This window comes from Suncus etruscus, chromosome 5 (genome assembly GCF_024139225.1).
Source record: "Suncus etruscus isolate mSunEtr1 chromosome 5, mSunEtr1.pri.cur, whole genome shotgun sequence".
Lineage (NCBI taxonomy): Eukaryota > Metazoa > Chordata > Mammalia > Eulipotyphla > Soricidae > Suncus > Suncus etruscus.
Genome location: NC_064852.1, coordinates 41,556,209 through 41,579,931, shown reverse-complemented (window position 1 = coordinate 41,579,931; position 23,723 = coordinate 41,556,209).

Genomic DNA, 23,723 nt, shown 5'->3' with positions numbered 1-23,723 from the left:
GCATTAGGAAATTCTATGTCATTTTCCTAGACAAATATACTTAAGGGTAATATATATTAATGTCTACTTTTTGTCGATTATATAAAATGTTTCTGCATATATTTAATTTTTATGACTTTATAAAAATACATTAAAATATAAATTTCTCCTCAAATATTAAATTATAATTCTGTTTTGGTTGGAGCTAATTTTATTTCCTTCTATTCCTAGTTTGCTTAGAAGTTATTATTGTTGTTTATAAAAAGAAGTTAATCTATTAAGAAAACTAAAAGAAATACTACCTTTTTAAATTAAGAATGTGATCTGTTATTTTTATTTATTTTCATCACTTCCCCCAACCTGTCTTACTCTCCCTTCTTTCACCCTTCTACCTATCTTTCTTCTCAAGTAAACTTAATTCTATAGTATAAATTCATTAGTTTTTCATTTGATTTTGACCTTTCATGATGTCTATATATTTTTATTACACACCTAGTTAAAAGAATCCAATGCCTTTTTAAAACTTTACTTCACATTTTTCCTTTGAGCTACTTCATTTGCTTATCAAAGTCAAAATTTTATTTTTATACTTTAATAAGTATTTCATGGCATATTTTCTTTTCTTTATTTAATCATCTGTTAACAACTTCTTAGGATGCATCCATTTTTTACCTCATAAACATGAAAGTAGATATAAAGAATAGATATCTAAAGATGAGATTGTTGGATAATAGGGTAATTCTAGCTTCTTTTTTTTAATAATAATTTTTATTGTGACCAAAGAGTAAATAACAAATCTTTCACAGTAGTATTTATGGTACATAATGACAATGAAACTGAACTCCATACATTTCCAAATGGGTCACCCAATGTATGTTCCCAACAGTGGAATATTTTCCACACCCATTCCAATGCTTTTTTTTTTTTTTTTTGGTTTTGCTGCTTGTAATTCAATCCATTTTCACAGGCCAGATGTGACTGATTTGTTAATTTCAATACCCTTTTACTAAATTAACATATTTAGTCTTGATAGAAGAGTTTATAAGGCCAACCAAACACTAATATCTATTTATCATTTATTTATTTATTTTTAGTTTGGGGGCCATACCCGGTGACACTCAAGGATTGCTCTTGGCTATGTGCTCAGAAATAGCTCCTGGCTTGGTGGAACCATAGGGGATCGAACCAAGGTCAGTCCTGGATCAGACACATGCAAGAGAAATACCCTATTGCTGTGCCCCTATTTATATATGTATATATATAAATATATGTTTATATTTATATAATTTTAAAAAGTAACTGTAGTAAAATGCCTGTCTCCAATATAGGCAGTGGATGGGAAGGAGGAGGGGGGCATTGGTGGTGGGAATGTTGCACTGGTGAAGGGGTATTCTGTTTATGACTGATACTCAACTAAAATCATGTTTTTAAAAATGGTGCTTAAAATTTATATTAAATTTATATTAAATATTTTTCTGGCTCCTCATTGGGTACACATATGTTTAGGAGTGTGATATTATCTTGATGTACATATTTTGGACAATTAAGAAATAACCCTCTCTGTCTCTTTGAATCTTTGAAACCCGAAGTCTGACACTGAGTTTACTATTGCCATTTGCCATTCCATTTTTTTTAATATATATAATTTTTATTTTGATCATAGTGTCTTACATATTGTTGACAATAACATTTTAGGTACATATTTACATAAAATCAGGGGGGATTCCCATCACCAATTTGTCCTCCCTACACCTCCGTTTTTGTCCTACCTCCCATTTCCTCTTCCCTCACCCCCAGGGCGGCTAGAATATGTGGTCCCCTCTGTATCCAACCCACTACTTAGTAGTCTTGCCCCTGTTTGGTCTTAATGCCTCCCTTATCTCCCCCTCTAACTGTAGGCAGGACTAGCTAATTCAAGTTGCCTGATTTTGCCTGAAAAAGAGAAGATAAATAAACTGGGGTAAGAGTCTAATACTCCAAAAATGGATGGAATCCTTCTAGAGGCTCTCATCATCGATTTGGGAGATGAAGGAGAAAAAGAAGTTGAAACACTCCACCAGTACCAAAAAAAGAGTCAATTATCCATTGGGGACTCCATCTATATCGATAAGCACCACAAAAAAAAAAAAACAGACAAAAAACAAAGCAAAACAAAACAAAACAAACAACCAAAAACCAAACAAACAAACCAAAAACACGCCATAGTCTTGAAATAAGAAACATGGCATAGCACATAACGAAAGAAGAGAAGAGAAAAAAAAATAAGTATAATTGGGGACCACGATTTCAGTAGTCACACCCAAACAGAGAAATCGACCAAAATAGATAGGTATATAAAAATAATAATAACAATAATAAATGAAGGGAAAAATATATGTATATATGAAATAACCAAGTTTTTGTGGGTTTTGTATTTTTGTTTTTTCCCCTCCTGCCCTGGCACAGTAAATATTGGGGTCATTCGGAAAGGAATTCACTTGGCCTAAGAAATATGGGGTTTCTCCGTCCTTGGAGTATACTGTCATGGGATCAGCTCTAGACTTTGCTCAGGATCATTTATTCTCCCGGTGGTGTTTTTTTTGTGTGTGGAAGACTTCTGCTCTGTCCAGGGTGATACAATCAGAGCTCTGTGTGTAGAGGTCTCCGTATCTGCACAGATCCTGAGGTGGGACTTATGATGAAGTCAGTCTTTGTGGTTCTAGAGGTTCTGTTGCCTCAGTTTCGTTTTAATCCATCTTCTGTGGTTGGTGATCTTGGTCTTTGCACTGAACCTAGGATGGCACCTAGGATAGCATCTTTCTTTGTGCTTCCAGAAGCCCCATTCTGTTGCAGTTATCTCTGTCAGACCTTTGGGACTAGGGCTCATGACTATTGTGCAAGTCATAGTGCAAACCCTGAACTACGGCTTTTATATTGGGCCCAAGGTGTATACTGTCTGGTCGTGGTTCTAGTAGCCAGTCATCTGTAAGTCACGATCTTGGCTTTTGGACCTACCAAATGGTGCCGCGTCTTCTGGTTTTGTCTTGTCGTTAGCTGGTAAGGTATGCTAATCTGCTCTCAGGTCAAGTTGTTCGCATTTTCCTCATTGTCAGGATATCATGTTAGAGCTGGCCCTTGTTGTTGACCCTGCAGTATTAAGGCTGGCTCAGATGGAGTTTGTTTCCTGTAGCTGTTGTGAAGAGCTGTGCCGATTCTATGTCTGGGATCCAGATTTCAAGGCTGGATGAATGGTATCTAATCACCTGAGGTCTAAGCTGATTCCACATGACATATTTTCAAGGTAGGAGATATCCCTGTATTGTAAACAACTATGAGTTCCTATCTCTAGTAGATAAGAGCTCTTTTTGTTTTATATATATATAAAATATATATATATATAAATATATATATATATATATTTTTGTTTTATATATATATAAAATATATATATATAAATATATATATAATATATATAAAATATATATATTACATATATATATATGTAAGATTTCCCCTTTATTTAGTGTGTCTTTGCAGGGGGAAGTGGTGCTACATTATATTGTTGGTGTAGCTGGGGGTGGACAGAGGGTATAACAGACACAGGTCACATACCCAAAAATGATAAAAATAAAAATAAAAATTAAAAAAAAAAGAAAGAAGAAATAAATAAAAATGTATGTGCTCGCAAATGTATATGTAGGACCAACATTTAAAAAAATAAATAAATAAATTTAAGAAAAGAAGAAAAATGAGTTTGCAAAGGTTTTAAAGGGCCAAAGTGGTGCAAAAGACTACCTTACATTTGGGGTAGAGCAGGTAACGAGGTGGTGTATTACAGGTCCTATGCCTATGTTGGAAGTACAGTTTTTCCAATTGTCTTTTGGGTTTTTGTTGTAATGTGTGGGTTCTCAGGCATCTTCCTATCCCACCCCCTGACCTTCTTCAGGTTGGTAAAAATTTGCGGCAGGGAGGTCTTGGAAGAGTTCTTGCATTGGGGATACTTTTGGACCTAGGTCTGGATTCAAGTAACAGTCCACATTAGGGGGAGTTGGTAGGGAGGGCCTCGCAGCATGAGTCCACAGGGGAGTTGGCTGTCTTTTCTTGTCCGGGACGAGGTGTGGGTTTGACTGGGTGTCCCTTTTCTTGGGTGCTGGGTACTGGTTCGTTGGGGTAGGAGGTCGATCTTGTTGCCTAATAGATTAAGGACTGAGGGTGAAGTGTTTTAATATAGAGGGAGGTCTGGGTGGGATTGAGGGGTGGAGGGATAGTTGGGTTTCCAGAGGGGGGAAAAAGTAAGGTGAATGGAAGGGGTAGGGAGGGAGAAAAGAGAAAAATACATTAGAAAGAAAGGGAGAAAAGAAAAGATAGAAAGTAAAGAAAAGAATAGAAGAGAAAAAAATCAAAAAGCAAGTGGTGAGAAGAGAGGAGAGAATAACAAGGGAATGCTAGTTTGCTTGAATGTGTTCAGTGAATAGAGCATGTAGTTTGAGTCTGTTCCTCGCTGTTACTGCTTCGGTGGTTTGACTGGTCACGTGCTTGAAATCCTAAAAGAAGGTAAACCTAGAGATAAAGTGTATGTTAAAGAGATTTCTCAAAAAAAAAAAAAAAGAGTTTTCTCGGGGTCATCTTGTAGTGCAAACTAGGTATGGTATCTCGTGTGGTATCCCGAGCTGCCATCTTAGCTTGTCCGCCCTTTGTATCCAAGAATGCCTGTGGACAGAGAAGCTGAGAGGTTATTTTACATATAGTAAGATAGAGGCATTAATACGTAGTGTTATGGGATGTTTCCATTGGAGTCAGTGGTTTGCCTTGGTATTCTTTACCTGTGTTCCTGTACACGATCTCTACAGGACTATTATGAGCCCTTGTTGTAGGTTGATTACGTACCTGTTCTCTCTATGCTGCTGTTCTGGTGTTGCTGTTTTCTTTGTGGTATAATGTGTAGTCGAAAGTTTGTGTTGTTAGTTTTTCATGTGTTTTGGGCACTGTTCCCAGGTATATGTTGACTATTACAGTGTTTGGAGTTTCTATCCTGTTAGACCCTGTTATTTGATTGTTAAGTATTAGTTGTGATTAAGATGTATGTTCTATGTGCTTCAGAATAGTGCTATCATTCTGTGTTTATCTTTTGTCTTCTGACTTACTTCGTTTAACATAACATGATCTAGGTCCATCCACGTTGCTGCAAAGTCTGTGATTGTATCATTTCTGACTGCCATGTAATATTCCATTGTGTATAGATACCACATCTTAATGATCCATTCATCTGTTGTTGGACATCGCGGTTGGTTCCAAGATTTGGCTATTATACTGAGTGCTGCAATAAATAGTGGGGTGCACACGTATTTTGGGATGAATGTTCTTCCACCTTGGGGGTATATACCTAGAAGTGCAATTGCTGGGTCAAAAGGGAGCTCAATTCTGAGTTCTTTGAGCACTCTCCAGACTGTTCTCCATAGATGTTGGACTAGGGGGCATTCCCACCAGCAGTGGATGAGGGTTCCCTTCATACCGCATCCCCGCCAACAAAGATTGTTCTCAGTATTTTTGATGTGAGCCATCCTCACTGGTGTAAGGTGGTATCTCATTGTTGTCTTGATTTGGATCTCTCTGATGATGAGTGAAGGTGAGCATGTTTTCATGTGTTTGTTAGCCATCCTTCTGTCTTCCTCAGAGAAGTGTCTATTCATTTCTTCTCCCCATTTTTTATGGCTTTATTTGGTTTTGAGGGGCTCAGTTTTCTGAGTGCTTTGTAAGTTCTAGATATCAGCCCTTTATCTGATATGTCTAGTGAAAAGATTTTTTCCCATTCTGTTAACTGTCTTCTTGAATAAAGTAAGGTTTCTTTCACCATGCAGAAGCTTTTTAGTTTGATGTAGTCCCATTTGTTTATGTTTGCTGCTAAGGTTCTTGCCATTGGTGTTCCATTCTCGAAGACCTTTTTGATATATAGGTCTTCAAGTGTTCTCCCTATTTTATTCTCAATAAATTTTATAGATTCGGGTCTGATTTCAAGGTATTTGATCCATTTTGAGTTGACTTTTGTATAAGGAGTGAGGTATGGGTTGATTTTCACTTTCGTACATGTGGTTTTTCAGTTGTGCCAACACCATTTGTTGAATAGGCTTTCTTTGTTCCATTTCAGATTCTTGCCTCTTTTATCAAATATTAGTTGGCTGTATATCTGGGGGTTTATGTCTGGGAAATCTGTTCGAACCCACTGGTCTGAGGTCCTGTCTCTGTTCCAGTACCATGCTGTTTTGATTACTATGGCTTTATAGTATAGTTTCAAGTTAGGTAAGGAGATACCACCCAGCTTCTTGTTTTTGAGTATGTGTTTGGCTATCCTGGCTCTTTTGTGGTTCCAGATGAATTTTGTGATTGATTGTTCTATTTCTTTAAAGAAGTGTGTCTGGATTAGGATAGGGATTGCATTAAATCTATATAGAAGTTTGGGTAGGATAATCATTTTGACTATGTTAATTCTACCTATCCATGAGCATGGGATGTTCTTCCATTTCTTTAGATCGTCTTCAATTTCTTTCTGAAGCGTTTTGAAGTTTCCCTGGTATAGGTCTTTCACTTCTCTTGTAAGGTTGATTCCTAGATACTTGATATTTTTTGATACTATCTTAAATGGAATTGTATTTTTAATCTCTCTCTCCTCAGCTTCATTGTTTGTATATAGAAACGCAACTGTCTTTTGTGTATTGACTTTGTATCCAGCCACTTTGCTGTATTGGCTGATTGTTTCTAGGAGTTTTACTGTGGACTCTTTAGGGTTTTCGATGTATATCATCATATCGTCGGCAAATAGGGATAGCTTGTGTTCCTCTTTCCCTATTTGAATTCCTTTGATTCCCTTCTCTTGTCGGATTGCTATTGCTAGGACTTCTAAGGTTATATTGAATAAGAGTGGAGAGAGTGGACAGCCTTGTCTAGTTCCTGACCTTAGTGGAAATGCTTCTAGTTTCTCGCCATTAAGTATAATGTTGGCTGTAGGCTTTTCATATATAGCTGTAACTATCTTGAGGAGAGTTCCTTCTAACCCTATTTTGCTGAGTGTCTTTAACATGAAAGGATGTTGGATTTTGTCAAATGCCTTCTCTGCATCGATTGATATGATCATGTGGTTTTTGTCTTTCATGTTGTTGATGTGATGTATCATGTTGATTTATTTGCATATGTTGAACCAACCTTGCATTCCTGGTATGAATCCCACTTGGTCGTGATGTATGATCTTTTTGATGAAGTGTTGGATTCGGTTTGCTAAGATTTTGTTAAGTATCTTTGCATCTATGTTCATTAGTGAGATTGGTCTGTAGTTTTCTTTTTTGGTGGTGTCTTTGCCTTCTTTGGGAATGAGTGTGATATTAGCCTCATAAAAGTAGTTGGGGAGGATTCCTGTTTTTTCTATGGTTTGGAAAAGCCTATGGAAAAGTGGTAGTAAGTCTTCTTAAAATGTTTGATAGAATTCACCTGTAAATCCATCTGGGCCTGGGCTTTTGTTCTTAGGGAGTTTTTTAATTACATCTTCAATTTCCTCTGAGGTGATTGGTCTGTTTAGTCTTTCTAGATCCTCCTTTTCCAGTCTTGGAATAGGGTGTCTGTCCAAGAATCTGTCAATTTCTACTGGGTTCTCTAACCTAGTTGAGTATAGTTGTTCATAATATGATCTCATGATGTGTTGTATTTCTTGGGGTTCTGTTGTAATCTCTCCCCTTTCATTTGTGATCCTACTGATTTGGGTGTTTTCCCTCTTTTATTTGGTGAGTTTTGCCAATGGTTTGTCTATCCTGTTTATTTTTTCGAAAAACCAACTCCTGGTCTCGTTGATTTTTTGTATTGTTTTCTTAGTTTCGATGTTGTTTATTTCTGCTCTGGTTTTTATTATTTCTTGCCTTCTGGTTGTGGTTGGATTCCTCTGTTGCTGTTGTTCCAGTTCTTTGAGGTGATCTTTTAAACTGTTGGTTTTGTTGTTTTCCTGTTTCTTGACATAGGCCTGTATTGCTATGAGTTTCCCCCTAATTACTGCTTTTGCTGTGTCCCATAAGTTTTGACATGTTGTCTCTTCATTGTCATTTGTCTCAAGGAATCTTTTTATTTTTTCCTTGAGTTGTTCTTTGATCCAGCTGTTGTTGAGCAGCATGTTGTTTAATCTCCAGGTATTAGTTTTTCTCCATTGCTTCTTCTTGACATCAATTTTAACCTCTGTTGCATAGTGATCTGAAAGGGTACTTCTTATGATCCTTACATTTGTGGTCTTATATAGGTTGGCTTTGTATCCTAAGACATGATCTATTCTGGAGAAGGTTCCATGTGGGTTTGAGAAGAATGTGTATTCTGCTTTCTGGGGATGGAGGGCTCTATATAAATCTATTAGCCCTAAATCTTCTAATTTTTCATTTAGAGCTCTTATTTCTTTGCTATTTTTCTGTTTGGTGGATCTGTCCAGTGGTGATAGTGGAGTATTCAGGTCCCCTACTATTATCACATTTCCCTTCATGTGTTTCTCCAGGTTTGCCAGTAGTTGCCTCACATATTTTGCTGACTCTAGATTAGGTGCATATATATTGACCAGGGTTAGTGTTTCTTGATCTAATGTTCCCCTGATCAGTAAGTAGTGACCCTCTTTGTCTCTGATCACTTTCTTGAGGTTGAATACAATTTGGTCTGATATAAGAATGGCTGTCCCTGCTCTTTTTTGTTTTCCATTGGCCTGAATAATTACTTTCCATCCTTTTATTCTAAGCCTGTGCTTATCCTGTAACTGTAGGTGTGTTTCTTGCAGACAGCAGAAGTCCGGTTTATTTTTCCTAACCCAGTTCTCTACTATGTGTCTTTTAATCGGAGAGTTCAGTCCATTCACATTTAGGGAAATTATTGATAGAGAGGACTGTTGTGCCATTGTATTGTGTGGAGTGATTGTTGTTACAATCGGGGGTTTGGATTGTGTAATTCATCTCTGAGTAAGTCGTTTAGGATCGGCTTGGTTTGCACAAATAGTTCAAGTTCGTTCATGTTTGAGAATGTTTTTATTCTGACCTCCCATATGAATGATAGTTTTGCTGGGTATTGGACCCTGGGTTGGAAATTTCTTTCATTCAGTCGTGTAAATATGTCATTCCACTGTCTTCTTGCTTGAATTATTTCAAATGGGAGATCCGGTTTGATTCTTATGTCCTTTCCTTTGTACTTGAGGTTTTTTTTCTCCCTTATTGCTTGCAGGAGTTCCTCTTTCTCTTTGTTTTTTGCCATTTGGATTATTATGTGTCTTGGTGTTGGCTTATTAGGGTCTATTTTATTAGGAACCCTCTTGATTTCCTGGATTTGTCCTAATGTGTCTTTCCAGAGGCTGGGGAAGTTCTCTGTTATTATCTCCCTGACTACCTGTTCTTCCCCCTTCCCTATTTCCTCCCCTTCTGGTATACCCACAATTCTTAGATTGTTCCTTTTGTCTTTGTTCATTAGATATTGGATTTTTCCTTCCAGTGCTTTGCCTTTTATTTCTTTGTTGGTTTCTTGATCTTTTTTTGATTGTAGTTTTCCTTCGAGTTCTTCGATGTGCTTCTCCAACTTTGTGTTTCTGCTCGTAAGGCTTGTTACTTTGTCTTTTAAGTCCTTCACTTCTTTTTGTATGGTCTCTCTCATGTTCTTTGACATTTCTTCTTTAATTTGGCTGATTCGTTCTTCCATGGTTTTCTTATATTCGGTAGCTAGGGTTTCTTTCATTACTGTTAGTAATTCCTGCATTTCCTTCCTCATTACCATTTTTAAGTCTTCTTCCCCTCGATCTGTGCGATTTGGTGTACTTGGGAACTTGCTAGGATTTGTCATGGTGTCTCCAGTTATTAGGGATCTCCTTGATTTGCGCATGGTTCTTTGTATTTAATGGTGTGTTTTGGAGTGCTGTGGCTTCTTTTTTTCGGCCTGCTTGTTCCCCTTCCTGAAGGTGGTTCTAGAGGGGCCTGTTGGGTGAGCTTGTTGAACCTAGCTCTTTCTCCTCCCCTTTGCTGCCTAGGGGTCAGCCTTCCCTGTGGGTCCTGTCCCTTTTCTGCTCCTTAGTTCTGTCAGCGGTGCAGTTCCGCTCCTGGCCACAATGGTTGCTGGCGCTGTTGAGCCTACTTCTCTATCCCCCCTCCTCTCTCCGAGAGTCAATGGAGCTCCGTCCCCTCCAAGCCTCCGTTGAAGGAGTTCCTTCCACCCAACCCAGAGCTCTCGTCCTTGGGGAGTCCCGGTCCACTCCAGGGCCCTAGGGGATGGACTGTTCTAGGTCACCTGAGGGGCCAGACGACTGGCCCTATATCCCTTGTCTATTCGGGTTGTTCAAGTTGCCCTTCCAGGTGCCTACCCAGAGGAAGGGCTTCCCTCAGCCACTCTCCTCAGCGCTTGTGGTTCCTGGGGAAGGGGCTTGGCCTGGCAGCAGCGGGGGACCGGGCCTTACCTGGCCGATTCCGCGCCTCCCGGGTTTGCAGGGAAGGGGCTCGGCCTGGCAGCCGCGGGGGACCGGGCCTTACCTGGCCGATTCCGCGCCTCCCAGGTTCGCAGGGAAGGGGCTCGGCCTGGCAGCCGCGGGGGACCGGGCCTTACCTGGCCGATTCCGCGCCTCCCAGGTTTGCAGGGAAGGGGCTCGGCCTGGCAGCCGCGGGGGACCGGGCCTTACCTGGCCGATTCCGCGCCTCCCGGGTTTGCAGGGGAAGGGGCTCGGCCTGTCAGCCGCGGGGGAACAGGCCTTACAAGGCCATTTCCGCGCCTCCCGGGTTCGCAGGGAAGGGCCTCGGCCTGGCAGCTGCGGGGGAACGGGCCTTACAAGGCCGTTACCGCGCCTCCCGGGTTCGCAGGGAAGGGGGTCGGCCTGGCAGCCGCGGGGGACCGGGCCTTACCTGGCCGATTCCGCGCCTCCCGGGTTTGCAGGGAAGGGGCTCGGCCTGGCAGCCGCGGGGGACCGGGCCTTACCTGGCCGATTCCGCACCTCCCGGGTTCGCAGGGAAGGGGCTCGGCCTGGCAGCCGCGGGGGAATGGGCCTTACCTGGCCGTTTCCGCGCCTCCCGGGTTCGCAGGGAAGGAGCTCGGCCTGGCAGCCGCGGGGGACCGGGCCTTACCTGGCCGATTCCGCGCCTCCCGGGTTCGCAGGGAAGGGGCTCGGCCTGGCAGCCACGGGGGAATGGCGCCATTCCATTTTTTAAGGGAATTATTTTCTTGAAAAATTGTCTTCCAACCTTTGACTTTGAACCTGTTTTTGTTCCAACTATCATTTGTGTTCCTTACAGGCAGCTAAATATTGCATTTAATTTTATGTTCCATTTTGCCACTCTATGTCTCTTAACTGTTGCATTGAGTCTATTGATGTTAAGAGAGATTGTTGTCATGGAATTGTGACATCTTTTTGTACAAGTTTGATATTTTTGTGGGGACTGTCTTGCCATAAGGTATCTCTTCCAATTTCTCTTTAAAAGTTGGTTTTGAGTTTATAACGTTCCAGAACTGTTGTTTCTATGTGAAGCAATATATCCTTTCAAATCTGAATGAAATTCTAGCTTGATGAAGTATTCTTGGTGAGGTATTCATTTCATGGAATGGTTTCACTATAGATCACCACTGCCTTTGAGCCTAGAGGTTACTTGTAATAAATGTGCTATAAAATTTGAGTATTTTTTTTGTACATAGTTTCCTTTTTTTTAGTCTTATTGCTTGCAGTATCCTATATCAATATCTTTTATCATTGTGACTTGGATGGACCTTGAGGTGTTTTTATTTGAGTCTCTTTTAGCTGGTACTCTTTGGTCATGGAGGATGTGAGTGCATGCACATCAGTTCTGCAATTTTTCAGTGATGATAGCTTTAACTGTTGTTAGAGGTTTTCTCCTGGATCTCTAGGACCCTAATTATTCTTATCTTATTTCTGTTGATTTTATCCCAAAGGTCAATTGTCTTCTGTTAGCTTATTTTGAAGAAATTTTCCATATTTTGTCATTTATTTTAAGACTCTTTTTCAACTTCTTTTACTGTATGGAGGTGTTATACTGCTCATATTAGAGCTCATTGATTCTGTCCGCAGAAGCTCTAACTGTGCTAGTGAGGTCTTCCAGTAAGTTTTCATTTTGCCTACCAAGTTTATCAGTTCTGTTATTTCTGTTTGAAGTATTCTCATTTCTATTCTCCTATCCTCTTGAGTATGTTTAGCTGTTCTTTGAAACCCTCAACATTTCCTCTCTAAAGTTGATATGAAAGAGGTTACATGTTGACTCATACTATCTGGATCTTCAGAACTACTATCTTCATTCTCTAAGCATGGTGGGGTTCTGCATTGCTGTTGCATTGTGACCTTTGAAGTAAGGTGGTGTTTTTATGTGTCATGTTGAAGCTCATTGACTAAAAGAACTGTGTGACTGTGGTGTGAAGTAGAGTGACAATGATCTTCTCAAGGTGAACTAATTTGGGATGAAAATGCTCTTCTGAATCAAATATGACTTTATCACCTGTCCATCGTTCTGTCTCTTTCATAGCCATATTCTTCTCAGGGTGCATAAAGTTTATTAATATTTGTTCCAATAGAAAACTAAATCTGAATAAATGCAAAAATTATACTTAACAGTCATAACTATTCTCTTAAATGGATGTACCCATTGGATGATGCTTGATTATATAATATGTGGTATTACTATATGTATTCACATTTAATGAATTAATTTTCACTAAATTATTTGTAAGTTATGATATGAAGCAACTCAAATGGATGTTATCTTCTTTGAGGGGGATCACATCCCTTGAACTAAGGGAACATTCCTTGCTCTGTACTCAGAAATCACTGCTAGCAGACTGGAGGACCATATGAAATGCTAGGACCAAATTCAAATAGGCCCAGGCAAAGCAAGCACTCCACATTATTAATAGTTATTCTAGTCATCTAATGATATCTTAGTTTTATTAGATATTAATTAACTTACAAATCTTTTACATAATTGATGCTAAACATTGTCTATATGTTCAGCATGACTTTTACTAATATTTTCCCATTAAAGCAACAGTTGAAAATTCTTGACATTAAATTTGAAATTCTAAGAACAGCTAAATCATTTCTTCATTCTTTTCTATTAGTATGATTTTTTTAAATCTTTTTTATTTTATTTTGGGTTTTAGGGCCACACCTGATGATGCGCAGGGGTTACTCCTGGCTATGCACTCATAAATCGCTCCTGGCTTGGGGGACACCAGGGAATCGAATTGCAGTCCATCCTAGGCTAGCACAGGCAAGGCAAATACCTTACCTCTTGCACCACTGCTCAGGCCCTGATTTTTTATTCTTACTCTATAATGTATAAAGTAAAAAAATATACATATATTTATTAGGTTTGGGGGCCATATCTAGAAGTCCTTAGTACTTTTTTCTAACTCTCTGCTCAGGGGACTTTCCTGGTTGTGTTCAGAGAACCATCTGCAGAGCTATGGATCAAACCAATGTTGGCTGCATGCAGAGCAAGTACATTACATACTTTAAGGTGTAATATACCTTAGATATATGCTGGCCCTCTTCTTACTATATGTTTAACTTATATTACTTATTTTTAATCCTGGAAAAATTATCATTTGTCTCAGAATAATTTGTAAGATTCCAATATTTATTATCTAAGATCTTTTTTAGAAAACATAAATATACATATTTAATGCACAATAATTTTTCATAGAAAAATAGTTATCCATTACTATATTTTGATCACTTAAAAATGAATAAGTAGGTAGAGATATAGTAAAGGGATTAGGGAACTTGCCTTGCATGAGGTCAATCCAAGTTTAGACCTGGTACCTCATATGGTCCCCTGAGTTCCTCCAGGAGTGATCTCTGAGCACAGACACAGAAGGTAGCCCTGAGCAATACTAGATGTAACCCTAAAAACAAACAATTATGGGCCCGGAGAGATAGCACAGCGGGTTTGCCTTGCAAGCAGCCGATTCAGGACCTACGGTGGTTGGTTCGAATCCCGGTGTCCCATATGGTCCCCCGTGCCTGCCAGGAGCTATTTCTGAGCAGACAGCCAGGAGTAACCCTTGAGCATCGCCGGGTGTGGCCCAAAAACCAAAAACAAACAAACAAACGAAACAAACAAAAAAAAAATAATTATATAAGCAAAAAAATCCCACACTATTATTTTAATAGGGTTAATTTTGCAATAGTATTATACATTTTAAAACCTCAAGTATTAGAAACACTTTGACTTCTAAGTCTTCAGCAAGGAACCTAATTTCTTTCTTTTTTTTTAAATTGATTACAAACATATTTGTAGTTGTATTTCAGTTATAAAAAATAAATCCCCCTTTAACCAGTACAACATTCCCAACACCAAGGCCCACTATCTCCCTCCTTCCCCACCCCTTGCCTGTATTCGAGACAGGCAATATTTCTCTCACTCACCACCATTGTCATGATAGTTGTCAGTGTAGTTATTTCTCTAACTGAACTATGAATATGTCTAATCTGAAGAAATAAAATCCAAATAGGTAATATTTGATAGATGGAAAAAATACATCTGTTTGACAACACTGCTCCAGATCTGTACAAAAGTACATATTAAAATGAAAACTAGATAAGGAATATAGTGATTTCACAGGAGTATACTTTTATCTCATAAATGAATATTTACAGAGTGAAAAGCAAATTTATTTTGTGCCAGAATGACAGTCATTTGGGGTTACTTGATTAAATAAAAATATAAAATATATCTTTATCATAGTTGTCTATAGCATTAAATATATATGCAAAGAGGGATGAAAATGGCATGGTTTGTCTTTAGCAATGAAACCAACTCAGTTTCAAGTCTGAAAACATATTATTTTAGAAGAGTATTTTCCCAGAAAGATATAACTAATACAAATAACAAAAACAATTATGCAGAAATCATTATTCCCAACTGTCATTTTCAGATTAACTTAAAACAGGTGTTAGTGAAGCTAACAGCAATGTTTTGATCCCCATGTGGCCTGGTGACCTCACTTTCTCTGTTCCTGAATACAGAACACAGTGTTTCCTTCATAGTCCCTATAAACATGTGCTGGTGGTCACAAAGGAGAATAAAAAGGGAAAATACTAGGACAGGCCAACAAATGAAGGAAATTGCATTAATATTCCTCAATTATAAAACTGAACATTGACTAGAAATACATTTTAAGTGAAAAGGTTTCTTTTACTGGACAGACAAATCATTTTGGTTCATTTCAGAGATGAGGAATTTTTATTGCTTAAAACTGTGAGAATCACAGGCAAATCAAGGTCACAATATTTAGCTGTGAGATGAGCTGCCATAAAATTTAAGCTGCTCACAATTTTAACTTTTTTACACAACATTTCAGGAAAGCAAAGTATCCAGATTTCTATTTTGAGAATTATGATTTTTCAGAGTCTACCTGGTTAGAAGAATTTTGGTTTTAAAACATTTTAATATATGCTACCAACTCTTGGATTTTTCCCAGCACTGAAACCATTGACTGCCTAACCTCACTGACAAGTAACTTCATCTGACAACTAATTTTTGCTTCTTTCTTTGCCTATCCTGCTGAGCTAATTCTTCACCTATTGGGTTTCTGCTCTACTTTATCATCACAATTGACTGATAACATTTTAAGTATTTAAAATAATTTAAAAACTATTCATTCCACCACTCAGTTCTTTCTGGGAGAGGTTGATTTTGGGTCTATACTCTGGTCCTTAGGGCTTAATTCGGGATTTTTGTTTTTTGGGGTCACTTCTGAGATACCTAAAGAACCACATCTACTTCTAGGATCAAATCAGGACTGACAGTATTCAAAGCAAATGACTTATTCTGTCTTTACCACTTTAATTTGCATGGGTTGGGGAGCTCCCAAGATGAGATCAGGAAGTCTGAAGCATCACTAGTAATTCTTGACATAACCAGCTTTCAGTTCAGTTCAAGTTCCTGAGGATACAAAGCTGATATACAGAACATTAAAAATGCTGATAATGGGGGTTGTTCAAGGATCGTAAGTCTTAGGGCTGCAGATATAGATATTCCAGAAAACATGATGCCAAAAAAAAAATGGTTCATGTGCACTAATATGCACCCTTAATATTAGACTATCTCCAAGCTACACATATACCGTATTTTTTGGGTTTTTTTTGGGGGGGGTGTCACACCTGGTGACGCTGAGGGGTTACTCCTGGTCTTGCGCTCAAAATCTCTCTTGGCTTGGTAGACCATATGGGATGCCAGAGACCGAACTGAGGTCCGCCCTACATCAGCCATGTGCAATGCAAATGCCCTACCTCTGTGCTATCACTCTAGCCCCCTCACACATTTTTTAAAATGGCATTAATATGCTGCTCTCTTTTTTAGGAGCAGAAATATGATACAACACTTCTTTTTAAGGGTTATTAGTGACACCAATTCAGTGCTTTGCAACCAACTTGCTTGATGTTATTACTATTATACTTGGCAATGCTCAATGACCTAGGCATTTATCAAGAAACAAAATCAAGGTCTAGTACACTCAAACCATGAGAATAACATTCCCAGATCACAAATTGACATTAGAAGAGTCTTATCTTTAATGACTTTAGGTACTTAAAAATATATACATCTTCTTCGGGGCCTGCGAGATGGCATGGATGTGGGGCGTTCGCCTTTCATGCAGAATGGTGGTTCGAAACCTGGCATCCCATATGGTCCCCCGAGCTGCCAGGAGCGATTTCTAAACGTAAAGCCAGGAGTAACCCCTGAGCACTGCCATGTGTGACCGCCCCCCAAAATAATCTTCTTCTTCTTCTTCTTCTTCTTCTTCTTCTTCTTCTTCTTCTTCTTCTTCTTCTTCTTCTTCTTCTTCTTTCTTCTTCATCTCCTCCTCCTCCTTCTTCTTCTACTTCTTTCTTCTTCTTCTTCTTCTTCTTCTTCTTCTTCTTCTTCTTCTTCTTCTTCTTCTTCTTCTTCTTCTTCTTCTTCTTCTTCGTCATCATCGTCGTCGTCATCTTCTCCTTTTTCTTTTTCTTCTTCCTTCTGCTCCTCCTTCTCATTCTTATTATCCTTCTCCTTTTCCTCTACCTCCTCCTCCTCTTCTTCTTCTTCTCCTCCTCCACTTCCACCTTCTCCTCCTTTTTCTTTTTCTTCTTCCTCCTGCTCCTCCTCATTCTTATTATCCTTCTCCTTTTCCTCTGCCTCCTCCTCTTCCTCTTCTCCTCCTCCTCCTCCTTTTTCTTCTTCTCCTGCTCCTCCTCCTTCTCATTATTATCCTCCTTTTCCTCTGCCACCTCCTCCTCCTCTTCTTCTTCTTCTTCTTCTCCTTCTCCTTCTCCTTCTTCTTCTTCTTCTTCTCCTCATCCTCCTCTGATTCTTCTTCTACTTTTTCATATTTATTATCATCATCAAATCAATCTATAACAGATAAAACCCACACTGTTAGTTTATTGTTTGGAAAGGAACTTCAATACATAAGATGCAACAGACAATAATACATAGGGTAGCCACCTCTTATAGGCCTCACTACTACATGCTTAGTATTCTAGACTTGAAAACTATGTGTGTCCTAAAATGCTTTAGCCATTATCTAACTCTGAAACTTTCATTTAGCAAGGCCCACCCCCATCAGTGATGTGTGCCTAGCAATTAGGAAAACCTTCCAACTCCGACACACAGACACAATTTTTTAAACTTATTTTACTGTATTTAATTATTTTTCTTTTCTCTTCTGTCTTATCTTTTGTTCTCCCTTTCTCTCTTTCCTAAGCTATATCTAAGCTAATTATTTATCTTAATTCAACCATTTCATAAGAACTCAGACCCATCCTATGAGGGTCAGACCTCTAACACCAACTTAAGAATAGATCATTAATGTATGTCTTTATGTGGGCATGAGTATATAGACTCCTTTCTGAGTGCCAAACCTAAATTGTAAATAATACATGCCTAAAGTATATATAGCCCTCCTGTATACTATCTCTCATCCCTCTTCAGAAACACTTCTATCCCTTCAGCCCCCATCCCTATCTAATATCTCTCCTTATTTAATGCTCTTTATCCTCAGTTCTTAACTCATTAGGCACTGAGAGTGATCTCCTGCCCCAATAATCCACACCCAGCTTCCAAAGCAAAAGTACACACTCTCTCCCCCACATCTCATCCCTCAGCAAAAAAAAAATATAAGCACCACTCCTGCTGACTCATGTTTTTTGGCCCTCCTTCACAACCCCTCCCAAATATGGACTGTAGCATGATACTGGACTCTGCTCCAGATGAACCCCCAGTGCAAGAACTCTACTGATCCCTTTCTGCTTCAAATAATTTATAAAACTCAACAAGACCATGGTGTGTGTTAAAAATGTGCCCTGAATCTCACCCCCCACAATAATATCTCAAAAGACTTAATGGGGAAACCTATATTTCCTTTATATATATATAATGCTAACTTTATATATATATATATATATATATATATATATATATATATATATATAATGCTAACTCTTAGTCTGTTTATTTTCAAGTGTAAGGTAGTTTCTTACATCACCTTTTTAAATTACTTTAATTCATTTTTATTTATTTCTTCTATTATATATGTATATGTATATATATATATATGTGTGTGTGTGTGTGTGTGTGTGTGTGTGTGTGTGTGTGTGTGTGTGTGTGTTTTGGTTCTGCTTGGAACAAAAACCTACAAGAAAAAGATTTGCCTGGGATAAAAACTCATGTCACAACCAGGGCACAGATAGTGTAGCTTGACATTCTTTTTTTTTTTTTTGCATTTCTTATCTTTATTTAAACATCTTGATTACAAATATGATTGTGATTAGGTTTCATCATGTAAAGAACACCCCCCTTCACCAGTGAAACATTCCCACCACCAATGTCCCAAATCTCCCTCCATCCCACCTTACCCCTACCTGTACACTAGAGAGGCTTTCCAGTTCCCTCATTCATTCACATGATTATGGTAGTTCTCAGTGTAGTTATTTCTATAACTGCACTCACCACTCTTCGTGGTGAGCTTTATGAAATGAGCTGGAAGTTCCAGCCCTCCTCACATTGTCACTGAGGATTGTTGCAAAGATGGCTTTTATTTTTCTTAAAACCCATAGATGAGTGAAAATTTTCTGCATCTCCCTCTCTCCCTCTGACTTATTTCACTGAGCATGATAGATTCCATGTTTCTTTAGCCATTCATCTGTTGAAGGTCATCTTGGTTGTTTCCAGAGCCTGGCTATTGTGAATAGTGCTGCAATAAATATAGGTGTGAGGAAGGGGTTTTTGTATTGTATTCTTGTGTTCTTACGGTATATCCCTAGGAGTGGAATAGCTTGGTCAAATGGGAGCTCAATTTCCAGTTTTTGGAGGAATCTCCATATCGCTTTCCATAGAGGTTGGACTAGATGGCATTCCCACCTGCACTGGATAAGAGTTCCTTTCATTCCATATCCCCGCCAGCACCCATTGTTCCCATTGTTTGTGATGTGTGCCAATCTCTATGGTGTGAGATGGTATCTCATCGTTGTTTTGATTTGCATCTCCCTGATGATCAGTGATGAGGAGCATTTTTTTTCATGTGCCTTTTGAACATATGTATGTCTTTTTTATCAAAGTGTCTGTTCATTTCTTCTCACCGTTTTTTTATGGGATTAGATGTTTTTTTTTTCTTGTAAAGTTCTGTCTGTGCCCTGTATATTTTGAATATTAGCCCTTTATTTAATAGGTATTGGGTGAATAGTTTCTCCCACATGGTGGGTGGCTCTTGTATCCTGGGCAATATATCTTTTGAGTTGCAGAAGCTTCTCAGCTTGATGTATTCCCATCTGTTTATTTCTGCTTCCACTTGTTTGGAAAGTGCAGTTTTCTCCTTAAAAATGCCTTTAGTCTCAATGTCATGGAGTGTTTTACCTATGTGTTGTTCTATATACCTTATGGTATCAGGTCTGATATCACGGTCTTTAATCCATTTGAATTTTACCTTTGTACATGATGTTAATTGGGGTCTTTGTTTGCTTTTTTGCAAGTGGCTAACCAGTTCTGCCAATACCACTTATTGAAGAGGTTTTCCCTGCTCCACTTAGGATTTCTTGCTCCCTTGTCAAAAATTAGGTGATTGTATGTCTGGGGAACATTTTCTGAGAAGTCAAGCATATTCCACTGATCAGAGAGTCTGTCTTTATTCCAATACCATGCTGTTTTGATAACTATTGCTTTGTAGTACAGTTTAAATTTGAGGAAAGTAATGCCTCCCATTTTCCTTTTCCCTAGGAGTGCATTAGCTATAGGAGGGTGATTGTTCAGTAGCAGGGTGTTTAATTTCCAATTGTTAAAGTTTTTTTTTCTGTGTGGCTTTGTAGTTCACATCTAATTTTAGAGCCTTGTGGTCAGCAAAGGTAGCCTGCAAGAGTTCTATCCTCTTGATTTTATGAAGGTATGTTTTATGTGTCAGCCTGTGGTCTATCCTGGAGAATGACCAATGTACATTGGAGAAGATGTGTATCCAGGTTTTTTTGAGGTGTAGTGTCCTAAATATATCTACTAGTCCTCTTTTTTTCATTACACTTTTCAGGGCTAGTATGTTCTTGTTGGGTTTCAGACTGGTTGACCTATCAATTGTTGACAGGGCCGTGTTGAGGTCTCCCAGAATTATTGTTATTACTAATGTCTTCTTTCAGATTTGTCAGTAATTGTATTAGATAATTTGCTGGTCTCTCATTGGGTGCATATATGTTTAGTAGTCTGATTTTTTCCTGTTGTACATATCCCATATATCTTGATTAGTACATAGTGTCCATCTTTGTCTCTTACCAATTTTCTAAGTAGAAAGTTGGTGTCATCTGATATTAATATGGCCACCCCAGCTTTTTTAAGGGTGTTGTTTGCTTGGATGATTTTCCTCCAGTCTTTGAGTTTGAGTCTATGTTTGTTCTAACTATTCAGGTGTGTTTCTTGTAGGCAGCAGAAGTTTGGATTCATCTTTTTGACCCATTTTGCCACTCTGTGTCTTTTAATTGGTGAACTTAGTCCATTGACATTGAGGGAGATTATTGTCATAGGATTTAATGTCATCTTTGTAGATAAGTTTGCTGTGTTTGTTGGTCTCTCTTGTCTTAAAGTAGAAATTTTATGTATAGAAACAAGATCTTATCTACTAGGGATAGGATCCCATACATTTTATAATACAGGGGAGCCTCCCACCCTGACATGTTTCATGTGTACCCAACTTATACTCCATGTAATCAGACAGTGACCATGCAACCCTGGACCCCTATATTCCAGATATAAAACTGACAGAGCTTCATGCAACAGCACAAGGAACAAAATTCCCCTAGAAAATTCCTAATACTGCTCTAGCACTGTCTTGTACCAGTTTAGATATGACATCCTGACAAGAAAATGGCAATAATTTGAGCTAAGAGCAGGTAGTCCTTTCTCATCACCTAGTGGTAAGATAAAATTAGAAGACATGCCATTCTTTGATCTATGCAAAACCAAGATCACTAACTATAGAAGACTGACTTTGACAATATAAATGGGCAGAATTTATCCTGGGACCAAAAAGAAAGACACTAGCCTAGGCATTGGCCTAGGATTTGTACAATAACCAATATCTCTAATTCCAGAGGTCTGACTGTGACAACTGTGACTGAGCAGAACATTAGGAGACGTAATGAAAACCTCTGTCCTAGGCTTTGTCCGAGTATCAGTGCAAAAACAACTACAGAAGACTGATTACAACAGCAATTATGGAACAGAACTTCTAAAACCATAAAGAAAGACTCTATCCTAGGTTTCATCCTATGACCTGTGCAAATACTAAGACTCTAGTTACTGAGGCCTGATTTTATTATTCATAACTGAGCGGAAAGTTTTCTGGCACCATAAAAAGACCTGTTGGGTGTAAAAATGAGCTTGTACAGAGCCTGTAGTTATTCCCATTACAGTACTCTTCAAGGGCAGAGAAACCCTGTATCTTTTAGGCCAAGGGAATTCCCTTTCTAATCTCCCCAATATTTACTGTGCCTATCCAAAAAAAAAAAAAGAAGAAGTAGAAGAAGCACAATTTATTTCTTTTTCTTTTTATTTCATGCTCATGGTTATTGTTTGGTTTTTGTCTTTATTGCTGTGGTGCTTTTTTTGTAGTGACTGGTTTTGGTTTTTTGGTTTGTTTTTTGTTTTTTTTTGTTGTTGTTTTGATTTTTTTGTTTTCTTTTGTTTTTTAGTTTTTGTCTTTTTGTTGTTTTTCTTTTTCTCTCTTTCTTCTTCTAAATTGACATTTATAACCTCTAGACAAACTCCTCCCAGTTTTTTGTTTATTTGTTTTTTCCTTTATTTTCTTTTTTCTTTCTTTTTTTTTTCAAACAGAACCATGTAACTTAAATCATCTTGTTCTGCCTCATAAACTGAGGAAAAATAAATGGATGGTACCAAGATCAGTCATATAAGTATGAGTAGTAATTAGAAAATGATCAGACCTAAACACCAAATCCAAAGTTAACGAGAACAGAATCAATACGCAATCTATAATAATTTATACACAGAGGGGACCAATTATACTAGTAGTCTGTGGGTGACAAAGGAGGAAAATATGGGATACATGTTGGGAACATTGGTGGAGGGAGGACAAAACTGTTAGTGGGAATGGCCCTGATTCAATGTCACTATGCACCTTAAGTATTACTGTGAATGATTTGTAATTCACTTTGGTCACAATAAAAATTATTTTTTTAAATATTTCATAGAAACCATTATGATTTACAAAATTCTTCATAGTTGGGATTCCTGCTGTGTGCTTTGGCTCACAGGAGACATTTTAAATGGCCTCTGCTATGCTCCGTGCTCTGCTCCCTGCTTTGCTCTAGAAGGCAGCCATAAAACACCCCACCGAAAACATCACTTGAGGGCACATCATCAAGGTAGGCAGAGCCAAAGGAGATGTACTTTGCTACCTGGCCACACACAAAAAGAGTGGAGTCAGAGGAGCTTTGCTTTGCTTTGCTACCTGGCCACACACATCTTCTAGCCAATGAATCACATTACAACATGTAGAAAACACCACACTACAAGTGTGACAAAGGGGAAACAATACAGGTCAACATCATGCATAGAGAATAAATATGGCATCTCTGATGACTGGAAAAGTGCCAACCACCTATTTAGACTCTCAGAAAAAGGAGTTTAGGTAAGAAATATAGAGGATCCTCAAAGAAATCAATAAAAGCACTTATTGAGCTGAACAAATCACAAATAAAAATCAAGAGGATATGGAAATAGGAAAAACTCCAAACTGAAATAACAGTACTGGAAAAATTGGTAGGTAAAATTAAAACCTCACTGGAAAGCCTTTCTAACAGAGTAACAGCAGCTGAGGACCAAATCATTGAGCTAGAAGATAAGATGCATAATAGCTCTGAAAGGAGAAATGGAAGAAAATGGACTAGTAAATATATAGAGGGCTGTCCATTTTCAGAAAACTGGATTCACATTCTTCTGCAATGTATATGGGTCATTTCTCGGGATAGATCACTTGCTGGCCCATAAAACATACCTCCATAAAATCAAGAAGATAGAAATTGTACAATCTCTTCAAATCACAATGCACTGAAATAAAAAGTGAATTACAAAGGGACACAGAATAAAAACTTTAACACCTAGAAATTAAAAAGCTCACTGCTGAGCAACCAGTGGGTCAGAGACAAAATCGAAGAGGAAATCAAAATAGTCCTGGAAACAAATGTCAATGAAGACACAGATTAAAAACATTTGTGGGACACAGCAAAAGTAGTACTAAAAGGA